This window comes from Perognathus longimembris, chromosome 6 (genome assembly GCF_023159225.1).
Source record: "Perognathus longimembris pacificus isolate PPM17 chromosome 6, ASM2315922v1, whole genome shotgun sequence".
Classification (NCBI taxonomy): Eukaryota; Metazoa; Chordata; class Mammalia; order Rodentia; family Heteromyidae; genus Perognathus; species Perognathus longimembris.
In genome coordinates this window covers 19,104,410-19,124,415 of record NC_063166.1, presented here as the reverse complement: position 1 = coordinate 19,124,415, position 20,006 = coordinate 19,104,410, and positions in this window count along the sequence as shown.

Genomic DNA, 20,006 nt, shown 5'->3' with positions numbered 1-20,006 from the left:
GCCACTGGATAATTGGAAGAAAGATGTTCAGATCAGTCCCCATCACTCTTGAAAACAAATGGTCAAACCTAGAAGCATCTATCTGCCTTGTGTTAGGCAGGCCTCAAAGTCACCCAAACAGTGTAGGCTTCTAGTTTTCTTTTCATTGGTATTTGATTGACACATAGTAAGTCCTTTCATTTGTGGAAACATAAATGGACTTAGAAGACATTGGTACAGCAGCACAAATAACACACCATCTGACATAAGTGGAATCTGAAAAGGTTGATCTCATAAACAGTAGAACTATGATTAGCAGAAGTAAGTGTGCAAGGATGAAGAAGGGTCTAGTACAGAATGCATTTACTGTGTGGTAACAGTAGGGATTTGAAGACCCCTAAATGTGAAGACTCTCCAACACAGCTTTTCTTTTCTAAAAGAGCAGCTTCACCAATCCCATTGGGTTTCATTTTTCTTGCCAGTAGAGTAATTTCTTCAGCTTCCAGGAATCTCGGAATCATCCCTCTTAAAATGTGCCTGCCCTACCTGACTGGAAGCTGCTAGCAACTCAGAAAGGTTAATGATGCCCTGGGAAGAACATGGCTCTAGATTCTGGCACCAACATGGTCAGTGTTTTTTCTCTAAGCAATAGTGAAATTGAAGTTTAACTTCCTCTACTGTCTGCTTTTTTTCCCACACAATGAAAGAGTGGGTTCAAAGTCCACTATCATCTTTCTTAGATCTAAACTCTGTCAGTTTAGATAGTTCTAGCATTGAAGGGAAAAAAAAACAGTGTGAAAGGAATGAACACCATTGAGACAAAGCATTCATGGAGCAGGAAGAGGAAGAATTCAGGATCTTGAGACATTGTAAGGAGTTTGGTCAGCATCAGAGTGCCTGGTTTTCCACATTCCCCCATCAGAGATCATGGCCTTAAGGAACATCTCTACTCCTTCTACAGTTTTTCTGAGCTGATCTGACTTGCAAGTTTAATTTCTAATTTTAAGACATGATCATACTGTGTGGGCTTTTTTTTTTTTTTTGCCAGTCCTGGGCCTTGGACTCAGGGCCTGAGCACTGTCCCTGGCTTCTTCCCACTCAAGGCTAGCACTCTGCCACTTGAGCCACAGCGCCGCTTCTGGCCGTTTTCTGTATATGTGGTGCTGGGGAATCGAACCTAGGGCCTCGTGTATCCGAGGCAGGCACTCTTGCCACTAGGCTATATCCCCAGCCCTTGTGTGGGCTTTTTAATGGCTTATTTTTCAGAGGAACCACAGAGAGTTGTAATAAAACTCTTACCAAAAAAAAAAAAAAAAAGTGGCCATTCTCTATGTGTTTCTGTGAGCAGGGAAAGGTAAGATTGCTTTCTAATCACAAATGCATCAAACACAAGAGAGTATAAAATATTTATTATATAAATAGTGCTCATTCTGTGATGATAAAGGTGGAGTTGTACCCTCTTCCATAAGAAACTAAGAAATTAAGGGGGAGGAAGAAAGATAACCAGTTTAAACAAAATTAACACAAGGATACGAGAAATCAAATGTTCCCATACCAAGCAACTTTACATTATCTTAGAAGATACCATTGATATTTTCCATGCACTTTATACTGCTACATTGTTATCTATTTCTGTGAATGAAATAACATTAGTTGGATTAACATAAAATACAGTCCTGTAGCTTTTATCTATGTACCATCCTCTTGGATTGACGTCCAACCGCAAACTGCCTCAGTGCTATAAAGCTGACCTAGTTCCTAAATTAAAAGTTTGCTTCTATCAAGTTTTTCTTTTCATCACCAAGTTTCTTACCCTGATTCATCATAGTCCCACTGGCTAGATGAAGTGAACTGTAAAATTACTCACTGGAAATCCTAAAATAAATTGAAGTGATTCATTCTGGAACTCCTTGCTATTTTAGGACTCTCAGCCATGCTTCATGGCATTCCAAAGTAATACATGAGCCTGATTTGACACCTTGATTCGTTAATTCAGAGAGGTCTAGTCAAGCCCTACACTGGACACATGAGAGACTCTCTCAATGATGATGGTGAAGAGGGAAACCTTGACACATCAACACTACCATTTTATATCTCTTCAAAGTTTGGGTGTGTTTTTTTTAAGATAACCAATGTGGCAATATCTTAAAGGATTCCAAAAATAGATTATTGAAGATAATTGAACCAGTAACTCATGATGCCGGGAGTAATTAAATAAATAAGCAAACAAATGAGTGCAATAATAAAAAACAATCAAACCAGTCATTCCTCTGGAAGTGCAGTCTAGGTGGTAGGTAATTTTTTTAATATATATATATATTTTTTTATCAGACTGAATTACACAGAGGTTACAGTTTCATACAGTAGGCATTGGATACATTTCTTGTACTGTTTGTTACCTCGTCCCTCATTCTCCCCTCCCCCTCCCCCTTTCCCTTCCCCCCCCCCATGAGTTGTTCGGTTGTTCAGTTCATTTTCACCAAACGGTTTGTAAGTAAGGCTTTTGTAGTTGTTTGTCTTTTTTTTACCCTGTGTCTCTCGATTTTGGTATTCCCTTCCAATTTCCTAGTTCTAATATCAGTATACCTGGTTTCCAATATACTCAGATAAGATACAAAGATAGTGTAGGTACAACCACAGGAAGGTGATACAGGAATATCATCAATAATAGAGGCTACAGTTACATATGGTGTGTTGAAAGTAGTTACAACTGTGATATAACAACCGTTTCCATAACATGGAGTTCATTGGTAGGTAATTTAACACCTGACCAAAGAACTAAGCTTTAAAGGTCAAAGTCATAGCCAATATCTCAATGGCAAACAACTGGACAACAACCCACTTACAGGATTTGCCTTGAAACATTACTCCAGCAAGCATTGATTAAGTCAGATTGTTTTATCCACTCTGTGAGCAGTATCTTCACTTGACAAATGCTAACTATTTGCAAGATGGTAAAACAGGACCTTGAAAGAAGATGTTTATTTCTGGTAATTGACTTGCAAAAGGAAGCTCTGACAGAGAGATGCAGGCTGTGCCCTGACCTCATGGGAACACATGTATGACTGATCACAGATGAGACTGTAGACCATCAAACCTCAAATTTCACAGCTCAGTTTCAATGATATAATACGGCAACAAACCAATCATCTGAAGATAACAGTGCTGTGAATTTTTTTAAAAAATCATTTGTGTTTAAGTGATCTATTTTTGTGAAGTGTACTCTAATCTTAGGTTGCTATTCTCAACACTCGTAACAGTATATAGTTAACACTTATATATTACCTACATATTGGGAATACTGTGGTGTATGTATATTAATTCTTTTTTTCTTCTCTTTAGCATTATCTTTAAGTAGTGGTACAAAAGGGATGCCACTTAACAAAGCAGTTTATGAATACACTATATCATGATCAGTGTCACCCCTTTCAGCATTCTCTAGCCCCAACTCTATCTGTCTTATTTTAAAATGATGGTGCTAGATGAAATGTCAGGACTCCTGTTTTTAGCCATAGGTAAAGGGATTCCTATTTGGGGGCCTGGTCTTTCAAGTGTCTTACTTTCTCTCTCTTCCAGCCATGAACTTCCTCATCCCTACTATATCCAAAGGGCTAAGAGAGCATGCCCACACGAACCTACACTTCCCCTTCTAGATGTATTCCTAGTACCTGAGAACTTGGACTACCTACACATTGTGAAGCCTGCTTCCCATTCCTGAGCATCCCTCCTTCCTAGGAGCTAATAGACTGTGAGTTGATGCATTGAAATGGATATGAAAAAATTTAGTTGACTGACTAATAATCATACACAAAACCTTGGTGTATTAGTTTCTATATTCTGCTATGGTTTCCAAAGACAGGTATGGGGTTGTTTGGGGTTTCCTAATTCACCTCAACTTTCTGGAAGTGAGAACCTGTCGTTTAACTTCTAGTTTCAGAAAGTATCCTATAGCTGGGCACTAATGGCTCACACTTGTAATCCTAGCTACTCAGGAGGCTAAGTTCTGAGGATAGAGGTTTGAAGCCATCCTAGACAGGGAAGTCCATGAGACTCTTATGTCCAATAAACTTCCAAAAAGTTGGAAATGGAGCTATAACTCTAGTAGTAGAATACTAGCCTTAAAAACTAAAAACAAAAAAAAAATTAAGCCCAGGGACAGCACCTAGGCCCTGAGTCCAAGCCCCAAGACCAATGCACATGCACAAAAAATAATATAAGTAACATTCAGTAAATTATACCCAATGGGCACACTACATTTGTGATACAAGCAATTTGAGAATTTTAGATGCTTAAAAACTTACAAATTATTTTTAAATGTTTAAATACCTAGGTCCTTTGTGTTACTCTTCCAGTAACATTGGTTTGTGCTTTTCCAAAAGTGTGCCCAACATTTTTCTAGCAAACTGGACAATGAACCAAACCTTTGAACATATTCTGTCTTTCTGGCCTACTGCGGTAGATACAATGTTTAAACTCTTAGTTATTTCATCCATCACACCTTCCTGTTTATTTTGTTTCTTCATGACAATGATTAGACTCTGTTTACAGACCAGGCCTTTCTAGCACAGTGCAAGCCTTGGCACCACATGCTGAACATGAAAAGAATCAATGAGTATGCCTGTTAGAGGTAAAACTAGCTAATGTGCTGCCACTGGGATCAGGGAGATTTTTCCAGAACATATAACATCATTAGTGGAGGAAGCCATGTTTCATACAGCAAGACTATGACTGCTTGTCAATGCAGAGACTTCCAATAAACCAAAATAGTTCCTCAGCCTTTCCTTAAAGAAAGTGCAGGATACTGAAGCAGACATTTCCTTGTTGATTCTCCGTTGAAACCAGCAACAATCTAGAGAAGAAACACATCCTCCAGGGGACAGCATCACAAGATATCCTCAAATATAAAAATAGGAGTTTTAATTTGTTTGCTTGTTACCAAGGAATGTAGATATGGCCCTTCCTTAACCGGAAGTGATTTTGCATACCCAGTAAACATTTGGCAATTGTCTGGAGATGCTGTTGCTTTTCACAACTCAGGATAGGTAAGGGAAGAAGGGAATAATACACCACGATTATCTACTAAGTACCAAGCTAGTAGACCACCTATAATACCTAGGGTAATTTCCTACAACCAAGAACTGTGCATCTCCAAATGCTAACCTGCCAAAGCTCAGAGATACTATTGTAGAGACACAATGGCATGATAAAGGCACACTGAATACTGCTTATGTAGAAATGGAACCAATTTCCACTCTCAGCTGTTGTTACCTAAACACCCGCAAAAGACACTTACAATGTTTACTCATTCAGGCAGGAACCACACAAACTGAACATGTGGGTTGTGTGGAATCAAACCTGGAGTGCTGTATGACACGTTTCTCTCTGGAGATCAAAACCATTTCAGAAGAGTCATTCCACTGAGAGAAGGAATTTGGAGGGTTCTGTAATTCACAGATGAGAAAACAGGGGGCTGGTGGAGACCATTGTTTGTTCAAAGTGACTTCAATGAATCAGATGCACAGCTCAGAAAACTAAGAGGCAAGACACTGAAGAGGATTCTAGAAGAATGCAAAAGGATAGCAAAATTCAGCTGTGTGCCATTCACAAGGCACATATTCTGAGCTCCTTGTGTCAAAGAAAATAAAAAATCAGGATCTACATGGGACAGTTTTTGTGCTTCTCCCTAGAAACAGTGCTCCCCAAGGAGTTCTGCCCCTTCTCCAAGTAAGCCAAACAGCCCTCACCTGACAAAAGCCATTCCCAGGGCTCTTCTCCAGATGTTTATACTGTCATAGGATTTAATGAACTGCAGACAAGGGTTGGTGTGTCCATTCGAATCGTCTCCATAATGAGAAAGATGGATGGCATCTGCCCTTATCCTCTGTCAGTCTGTCACATGGAGGGGGGTCCTCCTGATCAATCACCCTGCTATGCTTTATGTAAATACCAGAGAGGAAATGTCAGCCTATGGATCTCACTGTTCTTGCATGCCTTGTGGGAAAACGACTGGTGGACCCTGCTACTCCCCTTTACAAACAGCATTAATTGGAATCTTTGTTACTGCACCATGGCAGTCCCAATGGAATGGTGTTAAGGCCCCAATTACCACTTTCAAAGGGAAATGTGATTCAGGCTGGTAAATCAGAAAGTGCAGAGAAATCTGAGAAACTCTTAGGATCCCAGGAATGACTGATAAAGAACTTTCATGAATGCTAGATCACTTTCGAGTTCATTTATTCATAAGGTAAAAGATGGATCTCAAAAAATGTGTTTCTCCTCCCCAAAGAAAAAAGGGAACCCCAGTAGAAAGTGGGGAGGCCTGATCCCAGATAACTGTGGGTGATTTTTCCCACAAGGCTGCTTTAGAAATCATACTCTTGTCCATATTCAGGGGCAGGAGGGAATATCAGTATGAAATTAGACTTTGCCACCAAATTATATATCCTACTAAGGCATGTCTCCTCCCTAAGACACCTTCAACCACAAAATTTAAATTTCTTCTAATACTTTCAATGAAGAGGCATTCGGTAATTTCCAGAATTCCTTCAGAAGGGAGTCATTTAGATGCAAGCCCCAAGATATCCCAGTGCATTCCCACTGAGCAAGCAGGAATATCAAGAATGAATGGATAAAGGGAATATGAGATGTATTCATACAAAATGGAGTATTATTTAGCCATAAAGAATAAAATTGTGTTGTTTGCAAGAAAACAAACAGAACTAGAGATCTGCAAGTTGATAAGATTGAGCCTTGCTCAGAAAGATATATAGTCCATGCTTTTGCTGATGTGTGGGATATAGACCTAAATAATAGTAATCATCATCATCATCATCATAACAATAATAATAATAATATGGCATTATGTAAAGGAGAGGCTGTTTGGATTTAGGACCTGGAGATCAATGAATGATGAATAAAATGGGAAATATATTATATATCCATATAAAAACCATGTGATATAATCCACTAAAACTGTTTTTAAAAAGAAGAAAGGAAAGAAAGGGGTAAGAAACAACAATAGAGGAGGTGAATTTGATGAAAGCACATAATATGCATTTATAGAGATATTACAACAAAACTCCTTTGTACAAGTAATTGATGCTAACAAAAAGTATTTTAAAGGGGTGGGGAAGGAATTCCCTATTCACAAGCACAAACACCCTTAATTCAAATTTCTTTTTATCAAATCTTATATTTATGTTATTAAAATTTTTATTGTCAAGGTATGTACAGAGGGGCTACAGTTTTATATGTAAGGTAGTAAGTACATTTTTTTCAAGCTTGTTACCTCCTCCCTCATTTTTCTCCCACCTTCCCTCATCCCCAAACCCCTCGAGTTGTCCAGTTAGTTTACAACATATTGTCTTAATGTTGCATTAGCTCTCCTTTTACCCTTTGTCTCACCATTTTGATGTTCCCCTTCCCTTCTCTAATTCAGCCAAACATATATAAAATACCCAGGTGCCACTAATTTTGGTTCAAATTTCTTAAGGTGAACATAGAACTGCTGTAAAGTCCTGATAGAAAGAATCTTATTGATAAATACATATAGTATATAAACTGGTTTTTTTTCATCTTAGAGAATGAGAAATTTTAACATTTCCTCTACTAGGAAGAGTGCCTCACAGACTTTCTTGCCCAAATTGACTTTGTATCACAATCTTCAGACCTCAGCTCCTTGAATAGCTAAGATGACAGGTGTGAGGCACCAGCAACTAGCCTCTCTCTCTCTCTCTCTCTCTCTCTCTCTCTCTCTCTCTCTTTCTCTCTCTCCCTCTCTCTTTGTAGCCCAGTCTAATCATGATTTTTCTGCTTCAGATTCAGGCTCCCAAATACTGGGCTTACACATATATTTCATCTTTCTTGGCTGAGAATTCCAAATTCTCAGTTGGCTCATTTTCAAAATGATCTATAAGGTTATTGGGGAAAAAAATTGGCCACCTATCACTAAAATAAGGGAATGAAGTAAATGGCAAATGAGACTACCATGAAATTTGAAATAGAAGTTTATTTTTGTATGCACAATAAGCTATAATCATTGTCTGGGACAGCTGGCAGGTTCTCTCGTGCTCCAGTTAAACACAACTCCAGCCATGAAAAGAATCATGTCTCTCCATCCTATATTTACTCTGCAGATGGACAAGAATCCCCCACATGGCTCCTCGATTCTCCCTCCTGTTTATTTGTAAATGTGCAAGCAATCCATTCAGGTTAAAGAGATAACATTAAGGAATGTGGTTGCAATTGCTGTACAGTAGATTACTCTAGCCTGGGCTTCATCTCAGGCCTGTTTTTAAAAAAGAGAGAGAGAGCTTTTCAATTTTAATTAAAATAAAATGGGCCCTGGAACAAAATGCATCTCCTCCAGCAAAGATTGTATTCAACTTGTTCTCTATAATTTCGTCCATCACACTGCTGGCTGTTGCTTTTTTTCCACAGCTCTTAAATGGTGTCTAAATTGACCAGCTCTGTTGCTAAGGCAACGGGCAGGACAATGCTAATAGACGCTACTTAGGACACACTGTGAAAAGCTTAGAAATAAAATTGTTTGACATGAAAGGCACCATGTCAGCAGCCAGGCAACTCTGTTAAAGGCTGTCCTAAGCTGAAGGTAGTTACATTCCACCCCCCTCCTGCCCCAACACACACATTCTCTCTCTCTCTCTTTTCCCTCAAAGCTCTTGTAGAAAATGGATTCTATCTTAGGAGAGTGGACAGTTTTCCCTATCAGAATCACTTTGTACTTTTTTTTTAACTCAAAGTAGAGAAAAATCTTTATGTTGTGCTTTCGAAGTATCCAGAATAGACTTCATTTTGTGCCCAGGAAAATGAGCTGTTTTTTTTTTTTCTTTCTTTCTAGCAACAAAGTCCTTTACTCTCATGAATAAATTACAAATATTCTTCTGAATTTTCTAAGATTGTTAATTAAAATCCACTTGATTTAAGCTGCGTCTCCCATTTTGCACTCACAAACCATAAATTATGGAGGAGGTCAAAGAATGAATGGCAATTTGACATGAAGAGGTTGATTTATTGCTTCAGAAGGAGTTTTATACCAGATGTGGCAGGAGTCATAAATTAAATGCTAAATGTTATGTATTATTATGCTTTCAGGAATATAAATGTGTCTAAAATGCTATGCAGGTGGAATGATAAAAATACGAATCTACTCTCCTGGCAATTTTAAAAGGCCCTTTAAAGCTGTCAAAAAGAAAATAAGCTAAAAAGAAATCTAGATGGGCCGCTTAGATACCTTTAACAGCTCACCCCTTTCCTACCATACACTGGGCATCGCCTTGTAGTGGCTTTGGTAGGAAGAATAGATAAAGAATTCTTTCGTCTGTTAAAAGAGAGAGAGAGAGAGAGAGAATGAGAAAAAAAGAAAAAGTATCACTTGTGCTTCGATGACATTCTGACAAGCATCTAAACCATTATTTCTCATCCACTCCTCCATGGCTACCCATAATTTCTTTTATCAGCTCTCATTTGGAAACCAATCTGGACCTGATGAAACTTGCCTAACTTCACCCAGCAGCTGTCATGGTCATAATTACTAAGTTTAAAAGACCAAAAGGAGACTCATTTCAGGTCTTATGAAAGACTCAGAGCTGGAAGTAACAGTGGGAGGAAAGTTCACTAGGGGGCAGAAGTTACAAGGGCAAGAACTCCATGTGGACTACAAGTCTATTCTGATCCCACCTCTGAAAGGTAGAACAGAAGGCAATGGCAAGTCAAAGCCTGAGAGTACAGCCCTGCTCCTTGCACACAGTTGGGGAGAAGAGAGCCCCTTATTCTTCTTCATCCCATCCCTCTACTCTGTTGTCCCTGTTCTCCCTACCTTTGCACCTCCCAGAGGCTCACTGCTTGCAGGTGAGGCTTTCCCTTCTGGCTTGCTTCTACAGCTCAACCCCTTGGGGAGTAGACAGCCAGTTGTGTCTTTAAGGATCTATATTAGTCCTATGTGCCACTTACACTACATATCCGCAGGAGTCCTGGGGGCGGGGGGAAACACTGTGCAAAACAAGTACCAAACATGAGTTTTTCCCTCAAGGTCTTCCAGTGTTCTCCATCACAGTTCTTCACAGGATAGGCCTGCTACCTGGACCTCACCAAGTATGACCTTCCTGAGAGATGAGGGCCTGCTAGCCGTGTCATGCAGAAGAAACAGCCACAAAGAGTGCATGTGCTGAAGAACACAGCAAAGTAAGGGTCACCCAGTCCTTTGGTGCTCTCAAGAAAGTTGCCAGATTTGGCCAGTTAAAACACAGAGCCCCCATGGTTTCCCTCCTAGGGAATAATTAGCACAGGTTTAGGCTAGTCTAGAGGATCACAAGAGCCCAATAGCTATACCCTCATGAACACATAAGATGATGCTAAGTGAAATTAACTCCATGTTATGAAACGAGTGTTATATCACTGTTGTAATTACTTTCAACATGCCAAGTGAAACCGAAGCTTCTTTTGTTGATGATCTTTTTGTATCCCCTTCCTTTGGTTGACCTCGTGCTATCACTGTATCTCATCTGAGTACCCTGGACACTGCATATACTGGTATTAGAACTAGGGAAGGGAAAGGGAATATCAAAATCAAGAGACAACGGATAAAAAGAAAAACTACTCCAAAAGCAATACTTGCAAAAGTATTTGGTGTAAACCAACTGAACAACTCGTGGTGGGAGAGGGAAAGAGGGAGGGGGAAGGGTGAATGAGGGAGGAGGTAACAAATAGTACAAGAAATGTATCCATGGCCTTATGTATATCACTTTGACAATAAATAATTATTTTTTTAAAAGAACAACAATAAAAATATACAGAGCCCCCAGTTAAATATGACTTTCAGATAAACAGTAAATGTTTTGATAATATAAGCATGTCATAGAATGTGCTTGGGATAATACTTGGGATATACCTACCCTAAACAGAAAGGAGAATGTATTTAACTAGGTGTAGAAAGTCTATATTCTATTGCTAAACTACAGCCATCATGCTCATGTCCATCTTCTGCCCCAAAGGGAACAAGCATTTTGGTGATCCCCTCCCACAAGTCAGTCAACAGGATCACGATTCAGCCATCCTGTGAGGAAACTGAGTTTGGAAACTAAGGAAATGCACAAAGCATCTGAGAAGAAAAGAAGAGCAGATTGTGGCCGAAGATTTGCCGATGGGTATGACACCCTCCCTCCCCTGGAACAAGTCACAGTAAATGAATAGGCACTCATCCTAAACACAGGGCAGTTTTGGGAAACAGCAGCTGCCCCACATGGCCTGTGCCTTGCTATCTCCCCCTCTACACCCTGCCCCAATGAAGGTTACTATAACACTTTGCTCAGCTTATTAGCTCTTTTAGGTCTCAGGAATAAAAGAAATGGGATTACCGTACTTTACAAATATGTTATTTCACCAACCCCCCAAAAGTCCTGTGTTCAAAAAGAAACCTCATAAAACCCAAACAACACTTACCAAAACAATTTCACACACACACACACACACACACACACACACACACACACACACTGTCATCTGTTTTTTGTATGTGTGCTGGTACTGGGGCTTGAACTAGAGGCCTTGAGCTCTTATTTGTTAGTTGGTTGGTTTTCACTCAAGGCTGACTTCCTACAACTCAAGCTACACCTCCACTTCCAGGTTTTTGCTGGTTATTTGGAAATAAGAATCTCACAGATTTATCTGCCCTGGCTGGCATTGAACCTTGATGTTTAGGTCTCAACCTCAGTAGTTAAGACTATAGGTATGAGCCACTAGAGCCTCTCCTTTTTCATATGCCCAAAAGGAAAATATAAACTTTCATAATTTTGTTTTCTATTTATTTATTAGTCTTAAGTAGTTGTACAAAGGAGTTTCAATTCAACATGTCAGTTTGTGAATATAATGAAACTTGACAAATTTTTTTGTTTTTGTGTTTTCTTTTGCCAGTCCTGGGCCTTGGACTCAGGGGCTGAGCACAGTCCCTGGCTTCTTTTTGCTCAAGGCTAGCACTCTACCACTTGAGCCACAGCACCACTTCTTGCCGTTTTCTATATATGTGGTGCTGAGGAATTGAACCCAGGGCTTCATGTACACAAGGCAAGCACTCTTGCCACTAGGCCATATTCCCAGCCCAAAGTATTACCTCTTGTATCGTTCTCCTTTTTTTTTTTTTTTTTTTTTTGGTGGGGCTTGAATTCAGGGCATGGATGCTGTCCCTGAGCTCTTTTGCTCAAGGCTAGCCACTTTGAGCCACAATTCCATTTCCAGTTTTTGAGTGGTTAATATGAGGTAAGAGTCTCACAGGGACTTTTCTGTCTGGGCTGGCTTTAAACCACAATCCTCAGATTTCAGCCTTCTCAGTAGCTAGGAGTATAGGTGTTAGCCAACAGTGCCCTGCTTTATTATCCTTTTTTTTTTTTTGCCAGTTCTGGGGCTTGAACTCAGGGCCTGGGCACCGTCCCTGGGCTACTTTTGCTCAAGGCTAGCACTCTACCACTTTAGCCACAGTACCACTTCTGTTTTCTCTGTTTATATGGTGCTGAGAAATCAAACCCAGGGCTTCATGCATGCTAGGCAAGCACTCTACTGCTAAGCCACCTTCCCAGCCCTTCACTCTCCCTTCTAAAAGCCCTTTTTCAAGTCCTCAAAATTGCGATATAGACATTCCATATGATCCATCAATACTACCCACAGGATACTAAGAACAAATACACACACACACACACACACACGAACATACACATGTATGGGTGTATATGTGTATATATGTATATACATGTATATATATACATATCTACCTATATACATAGATAGGCATACATCTGGTCAAACTGATGTTTGATTTTGTATTGTTTTTGTAGTTCTGAGGATCAAAACCATGCAAAAATTATTTTCAAAGTCATTTTTCTTGCCTGGATCAAACCCAGGGAAAATAATTAAATTTGAAGAACTGAAAGACACACATTTGTAGACTGAAGGGGCCAGTTTAAGTAGATGAGAAGGCCCAGGAAAAAAAGATGAAAAATGTGACATTATTTGAAATTTCAGGTCACTGGAGACCAAGAAGAGATTCTGTAAACTTTCAAAGGGAAAAAGAATGTTTCATTCGAAGGATTTAATCATCTATTTGAAGAAGCCAACAGGCCACTGTTGATGGACAGGGGCTTCCACAGACCAACAAGGCAATTTGACACCAAATACATAATGACAGCAGTAGATTAAAAACAATTATTTAGTGTAAGATATTACTTTATTGTTTTACTTAAGTAAAAGAAAAAATGAACAAAATTCATTTTGCTCTTCACTCTGAACAATACCAATTAAAGGATACCAATACCAATCAAAAGGATCATCTGTTACCTGAGCACCCTCCTGAATGAGGATAATCATTAAATAGAAATTTTCCTGCCAGTTTCTCATACCTGTAAATCCTGGCTATTCTGGATGCTGAGATTTGAGAATTTCTGTTCAAAACCAGCCAAGGAAGGAAGATCCATGAGCTCTTATCTCCAATTAATCAGCTAAAAAAAAATACAAGCTATTGCTCAAGTGGTAGAGTGAAGGTAAAAGTTAAGGCAGAACCCAGATCCTAAGTTCAAGTTCCAATACTAGCACTAAAAGTATATATAAATACAATAAAATAAAATTTCAGTAAGTCAATGTAGAAGAGAGAGAAAGTAAGAAACAGAGCAATCAAACATAAATAAAAATTGTTTCAATATTTTTATCCAACAAAAGTAACTCAAAACATTTGTACACAATGTGAGATTAAATATTAACATTGTTTTAGCTGGGCGCTAGTGGTTCTCACCTGTAATGATAGCTATGAGATCTGATGACTGCAGTTCAAAGCCAGCTGGGAAGGAAAATCTGTGAGACTCTTATCTTCAATAAATTACGCAGAAAAAGCTAGAAGTAGTTTTGTGGTTCAAATGGTAGAGTGCTAGCCTTGAGAAAAAGAAGCTCAGGGACAGCTCCTAGGCCCAGAATTCAAGTCTCAGTACCACCAAAAATATAAATAAACAAAAATAAATTAAAATTTAACTTGTTTCTTAATTTAATTCCTTCACATTTGGAAGCATAAGGTTTGAAAACAATAATGGAGATTAGCTATGATAATGACACTGTACATATGTACAAACCATATCTCTTATTTTCCTTTGGTGATTCATTTAAACAAATTGGTTTGTTCTCATCTACTTCAGCAAAACAAGTGAACCAAAAAGATGGTGGAAGGACCAATGAAGCAAGTAGGTAAAGAAGTAACGTGTTCATTGTTGTTGTGGTTAGTCATTTTTAGTTGAGTGCATGGAATTTCTCTGAGCTCTGCACTTCATATGTATGATGGGACATTTTCCTAATAAAAATTGTTTAATTCTGAAATAAAATAACATCTAATTGAAAAGTCTACCTTAGCCATTTTTTTTCACAACTAGAGTATCAGCCCTATGGACCTAGTTAGAGCCTATAAGCTTTGCTTAGGTGAAGCCTGACTGGTCATACTCTGATCCCAATGTAGTATTTGACTCTGCCATGAATGTTTTCAATACCACTATGATAATCATATAGAGAGAATTTTAGCTAGTCAAAATTAGAGTACAAGTTTCCAGAATATGGGAGGGTAGGAAGGATGCATTTATGGAGTGGTGCTCACTGGCCTATGAATAAAGGAAATCTAAAGTCTAATCTTGCAGGATGCAAGGACAATCAAAAAGCTAAGATACAAATAAGTAGCAATAGTGTTCAATGAAATCACGGAGGTGGGGGGGAGGGATACAAACTGTAGCCTCTTCTCAGGAGATGGGAGATGATAGGTATTGGACACAGATATGTTCATTTTACTAACATGCACTGTAGAAATAGTTGGCTCCTTTAATTCTATTAATGCAACTTTGACTTAAAACAATAGAAACAAAATTACTAAGAAAGAATATACCTAAGTTCCTTAGAGATATGAAAGTAGTACTCTTTGAGTACGAATCCCATATTTCTAAGAAGTTGAAGTAATTATCTAAGGGGAATAAGAAATATACACAAGTTTGGTTTTGTCTTAGTGAGTAAAAATTGAATAATGAAAGTGCTAACAAATCCTTCTAGGGGATACTTGAGTCTAACCAAGGGGTAAAAAATGGATCAGGTCAGGTGAAAAGATTTTATCTTTTTTCCATGTAACAGTACAATCTAATTAGCCTTATGACTAAAGTCATGTTTTTCTCCTTCAGGGAGAGCCTTAGTTATTTCCATTAGACATATATTCACTAACAGGCCCATAAATATTTCTAATTAGCTTGTTTGCCTCCATTTTATGAGTCTGCTTTCAAATTAGCACCCACATTCTATAGAATTAGAAGGCAAATCTTTGAAGATTGTAATTTCCTTCTCAAAGAGGAACAGGACAATGGATCACATGTCCAAAAAGAGTATTCATTAGATCCAAGCCATTTATAGTACATGTTATTTGCTGCAGTATACTTGTCAAAGTTGGATAAAAGGCAAAAAGTGAGTAGCAGTTCCAACCAATTATTTTCAGGTCCAACAGCCAGCTTGATGGAAGGGTGTAGGCAAAGCACTGGGAGAGAAATAGCATGGTGATCAGCACCAGCCTTCCTCAGGCTGTGATCCCAGCTGGCCTTCCAGATTGAAGAAAGACTACAGGGAGTCCTGCCATGACTTGAGAATGATCCCCCAAATCAAGGATTCAAAAATAACACTAGAGCCTCCAAAGTGCAACAAAATTGGCTTTAGCCACATGAGACCACATAAGGAAAGAGGCCTCATCTAGAGAGTCCTATAAAATAGAAATTGTTCAATAATAAACTTATCATCATCATCAACATCAACAACATCATCATCATCATTTTAGAACACAGCTGAGTAGATGTGGCTTTAAGGACAGTAGGAAAAAGGATTAGAAAACAAACAATTTTGGGCTGGGGATATGGCCTAATGGCAAGAGTGCTTGTCTCGCAAACATGAAGCCCTGGGTTCAGTTCCCCAGCACCACATATACAGAAAATGGCCAGCAGTGGCACTGTGGCTCAAGTGGCAGAGTGCTAACCTTGAGGAAAAAAGAAGCCAGGGACAGTGCTCAGGCCCTGAGTCCAAGCCCCAGGACTGACCAAAAAAAAAAAAAAAAAGAAAAAAGAAAAGAAAAGAAAAAAGAAAGAAAGAAAACAAACAATTTTGATACCAAAGGAACCTGCAGGATGAGTTCAAGTGAAGATATGTTACTATTTTGATACGTGATATATTTTAAAACCATGACTATATTTTATTAGAAGTTCATTACGTGCCCAAGCATTGTGCTTGATGGTTTCTCTATACTGTCTTTAGGAATGACAATAATTCTGAATATGCATAGTACCAATGAGGGCCTGCTACTCAGAGGGAATGATTTCTTCAAGATTCTGTGAATAGGAGAAGACAGCACCATACGGCCTGTCTGGGTAACTGATTCCTAGTCTACAATTCTCACACTCTTCTTACATTGCAAATAACTTTTGCAGGAGAACTTTTATAAATTTTATATTATATATAGATATATTATATACAGATATATATCTATGGATGTAGATAAATTAGATAGATAGATGTATGGATAGATAGATGAATAGATGGACGGATGGATGAAGGACCCATTCATTATCCAATTCTCAGTGATAGAAACCGTGACTTGGAGAGGCTGAGCAATTACCCTAAAGTCACCTAGGTAGAAAGGGCGGGGGGGGGGGGCATGGGTACACAAACTGAGACTCCCAGCCTCAGATAATATATATGACTCTTCCAGCATCACATTTCTCGGCCCACCACACAACTATGAAAGATTAAGGTAATTCCTGTGCCATAGGCAGAAGGTTTCACAATAACTCCTTTTTCAGGTTTGAACTAGGATGACCTCATGTAACATATCGTTCAAACAGGGAAAGTTTCAAAAGTAAAGTGAAAACTAGGAGTTGCAATGCATAGCAATCAATACAAATCAAGCTTTGTTAGATACACCAGGGAATTATGTCTGCTCAGAGATAAAAGGGCCCTGGCCATTGCTTCTACAGACTATTTTTCTTGATATCATGAAAAAAAATGTATTTACCTCAGTTTAACTGCTGTTATTACCATCAGGTGAGGTGAAATTCTTGAAAAAGCCATATATGTCGTGCTCCATTTGCTTTTAAACATTACTAGTTAACTGAAATAGCCTATAGACCAAATGTTGCTCACTTGCTGCCTGTTGTACATAAGTTTTATTGGAACAGAGTAGTACCTGTTTGTTTAAGTGTTGACCTTAACTGCTGTGTCCCTGAACAGCAAAGCTAAGTACTTATAGGGCTGATACAACCAACAAATCCAAAATAATTTGCTCTCAGGTTTCCTTACAGAAAGAGTTTATCTGGCCCTGTTGAAGAAACCCACGATCTGAACCTGCTTTTGAGTCTGCATTTCAGCTTCATCTGACCATACTCCATGCCCCACACCCCAAGGTCAACTTTCAATCCTACCCTCACACCTCCAACCTGACTCATATCTCTTTGCATTCCCTTCTCCCTTTACTCAGTGTCCAAATTCCCACCGATTACTTCTGGCAAACTCTCTTCAACGTTGTAAGGATTGGACACTTATAAAAATGTAGGATACACATCAAAAGCACTCAATTGTTAACCACTATTATTACTATGATTTACTGTTCTTATTACTGCCACTATTTCAATACTGTTTTAAACTAGTCAAATTACATTTCCAGTGTTTCATCGTGTCACCAATGAAAGAGCAGAAACTAGCATTGTGATATATAGGAAAATTGTGACTAGGATGATCTCATGTAACATATCATCCAAACAGGGAAAGTTTCAAAAGTAAAAGTGAAAACACAGAAATGTTAGAAACCCTGAATGTGCCCTGTATAAGTTTGAACATTTATGTTTTGATTATGTTTAAGTAGTTGTACTAAGGGTGTTCAATTAAACATGTCAGTTTATGAGTGCAATGCATCTTAGTGTCATCCCTTTCGTTACTCTCCCCATCTCTCCCATTCCCACCCATCCCTTCAATTTTCCTAGTTCCATTTTCACTTATATACATTGAATTTTATCACTGCTTTCTCCCTTCATTTTTCTACCCTCATCCCCTTGGTTTCCTCTCATATGTGGAAACTTTTAAATATATATGTTAACAGACACAGGGTCATATTCACATTTACACAAATGAATTAGCTAAAGTTGAAATATTTCAAGATTTGTCTAGGCAGGATTAGTGCTCATCATTTGTTCTCCCAACCCAAATCTTGAATGCACATGTAAAAGAAGATAAGTCAAGAAGCTAAAATAAGAGTCTGAGTATCTATTTGGGATTATTTCTGACACTGGTATTAATGGTCTGAAACAGAGTGGAGCTAAGCCAACTCTAGCTTGAAAGACCAGAGTGACCATCTTTATCACTGTAGCATCTTTATGATTTATTGAATCCTGGGATTTATGAATGATTTTTTACCACTTTGTTGTATACTAATCCCAGCTTTTCTTTCTATATTTGTGCCCTTGGATAGACTATTAGTCATACAGTTTATTGATAGCAAGGAGAAAACACATGTTTAAAATACACATCCCAAGCACACCAAATGGATCTTTAATTTTAGGCTGCCATTCCTTTCATTGAGCTCTTCTCAGAGTTTCCTGCAGTGTGAATAATAACAGTGTGGCTGGCTAGCTTTTTTCTTACAGATGCATGAACTGGCAGTAGGAGCATTCATCAGAAAGGAAAGGTTCTCCCAAAAGGGCATTCTGAAAATAAACAAAAAGCCTGCTTGGAAATCTGTACAAGAAGTCCTAGCACATGACTTGAGTGTGATTTGTACCAAATTTGTACAGTGATTTTATACCTGATGACTAACAATGCATAGAATGAAATGAATGCTCATTGGGTTTCAGCGTTGACATCAAAAGAAATGCCTTCTCCTAGAGTTCAAGAAAAATATTTTTAAGCATATGTATACATGTATATATATAGACACACATATATGTATTCAAGTCAAAAATGAACAAAATCACATGCCAAAAAAAAAAAAAATGAGCCAGGCACTAGTGGCTCAGACCTGTAATCCTATCTACTCAGGAAGATAAGATTTGAGGATCGAAGTTCAAAGCCAGCCCAAGCAGAAAAGTCCAAGAGACAATTATCTCCAACTAACCAGCACAGAACTGCTGTGCAGGTGTGACTCATGTGGTAGAGTACCAACCTTTAGTAAAAAAGCTAAGCAAGAGTGTGAAGCCCTGAATTCAAGCCCCCATGCTAGAATATAGAGATAGAGATAAAGATACAAATTGAGATGGAGATGGAGATAGATGGATGATAGATAGATAGACAGTCAAAATAAAAGTGGGAAGCTAGTTAGATATCAGTGTGGAGCCCCAAACCTCTCTCAGGGTCAAAGCAGCCTGGGTTAGGACTATAATGACAATACCAGGAGACAATGGCTTTCTAGGCTATAAATTCTGTAAACTCAGGAGTCTAACACTGAGGTATCAGCACTAAACACAATCTCTGAAACAGAATCCTCAAAAACTCCTCTTGTCTGTCAACATCAGAAGTTTATTGCTAATCATGAACTTGAAATTCTCCCCTAAAACATTAACTGTGCAACACAACTCAAATGTTAAGAAAATAGCAACCCTTTATCAAAGAAGAAGATAAAAGAACACATTTTAAGGCCAGGAATGGTAGCTTACCACCACAGCTACTCCTGAGGGAAAACTAGTTGGGCAAGGTGGTATGTAACTATCATGCCAGATGTTCAGGAAAACTAAATAAGAGAATTGTGGGGAATGAAGGTGTGGTTCAACTGGTGGTGAAGTGCCAGCCTTGAGTGAATACGGACACACACACACACACACACACACACACACACACACACACACACATTAAAAAGGAACACAGAATAGAGGATTACAGATAGCCAGACCAGCCTAAGCATAACCACAAGGGCACATTAGAAAAATCAACTAAAAGCATAAAGGCCTGGGGGTATAACTCAAGTGGTAGAGCACCTGTCT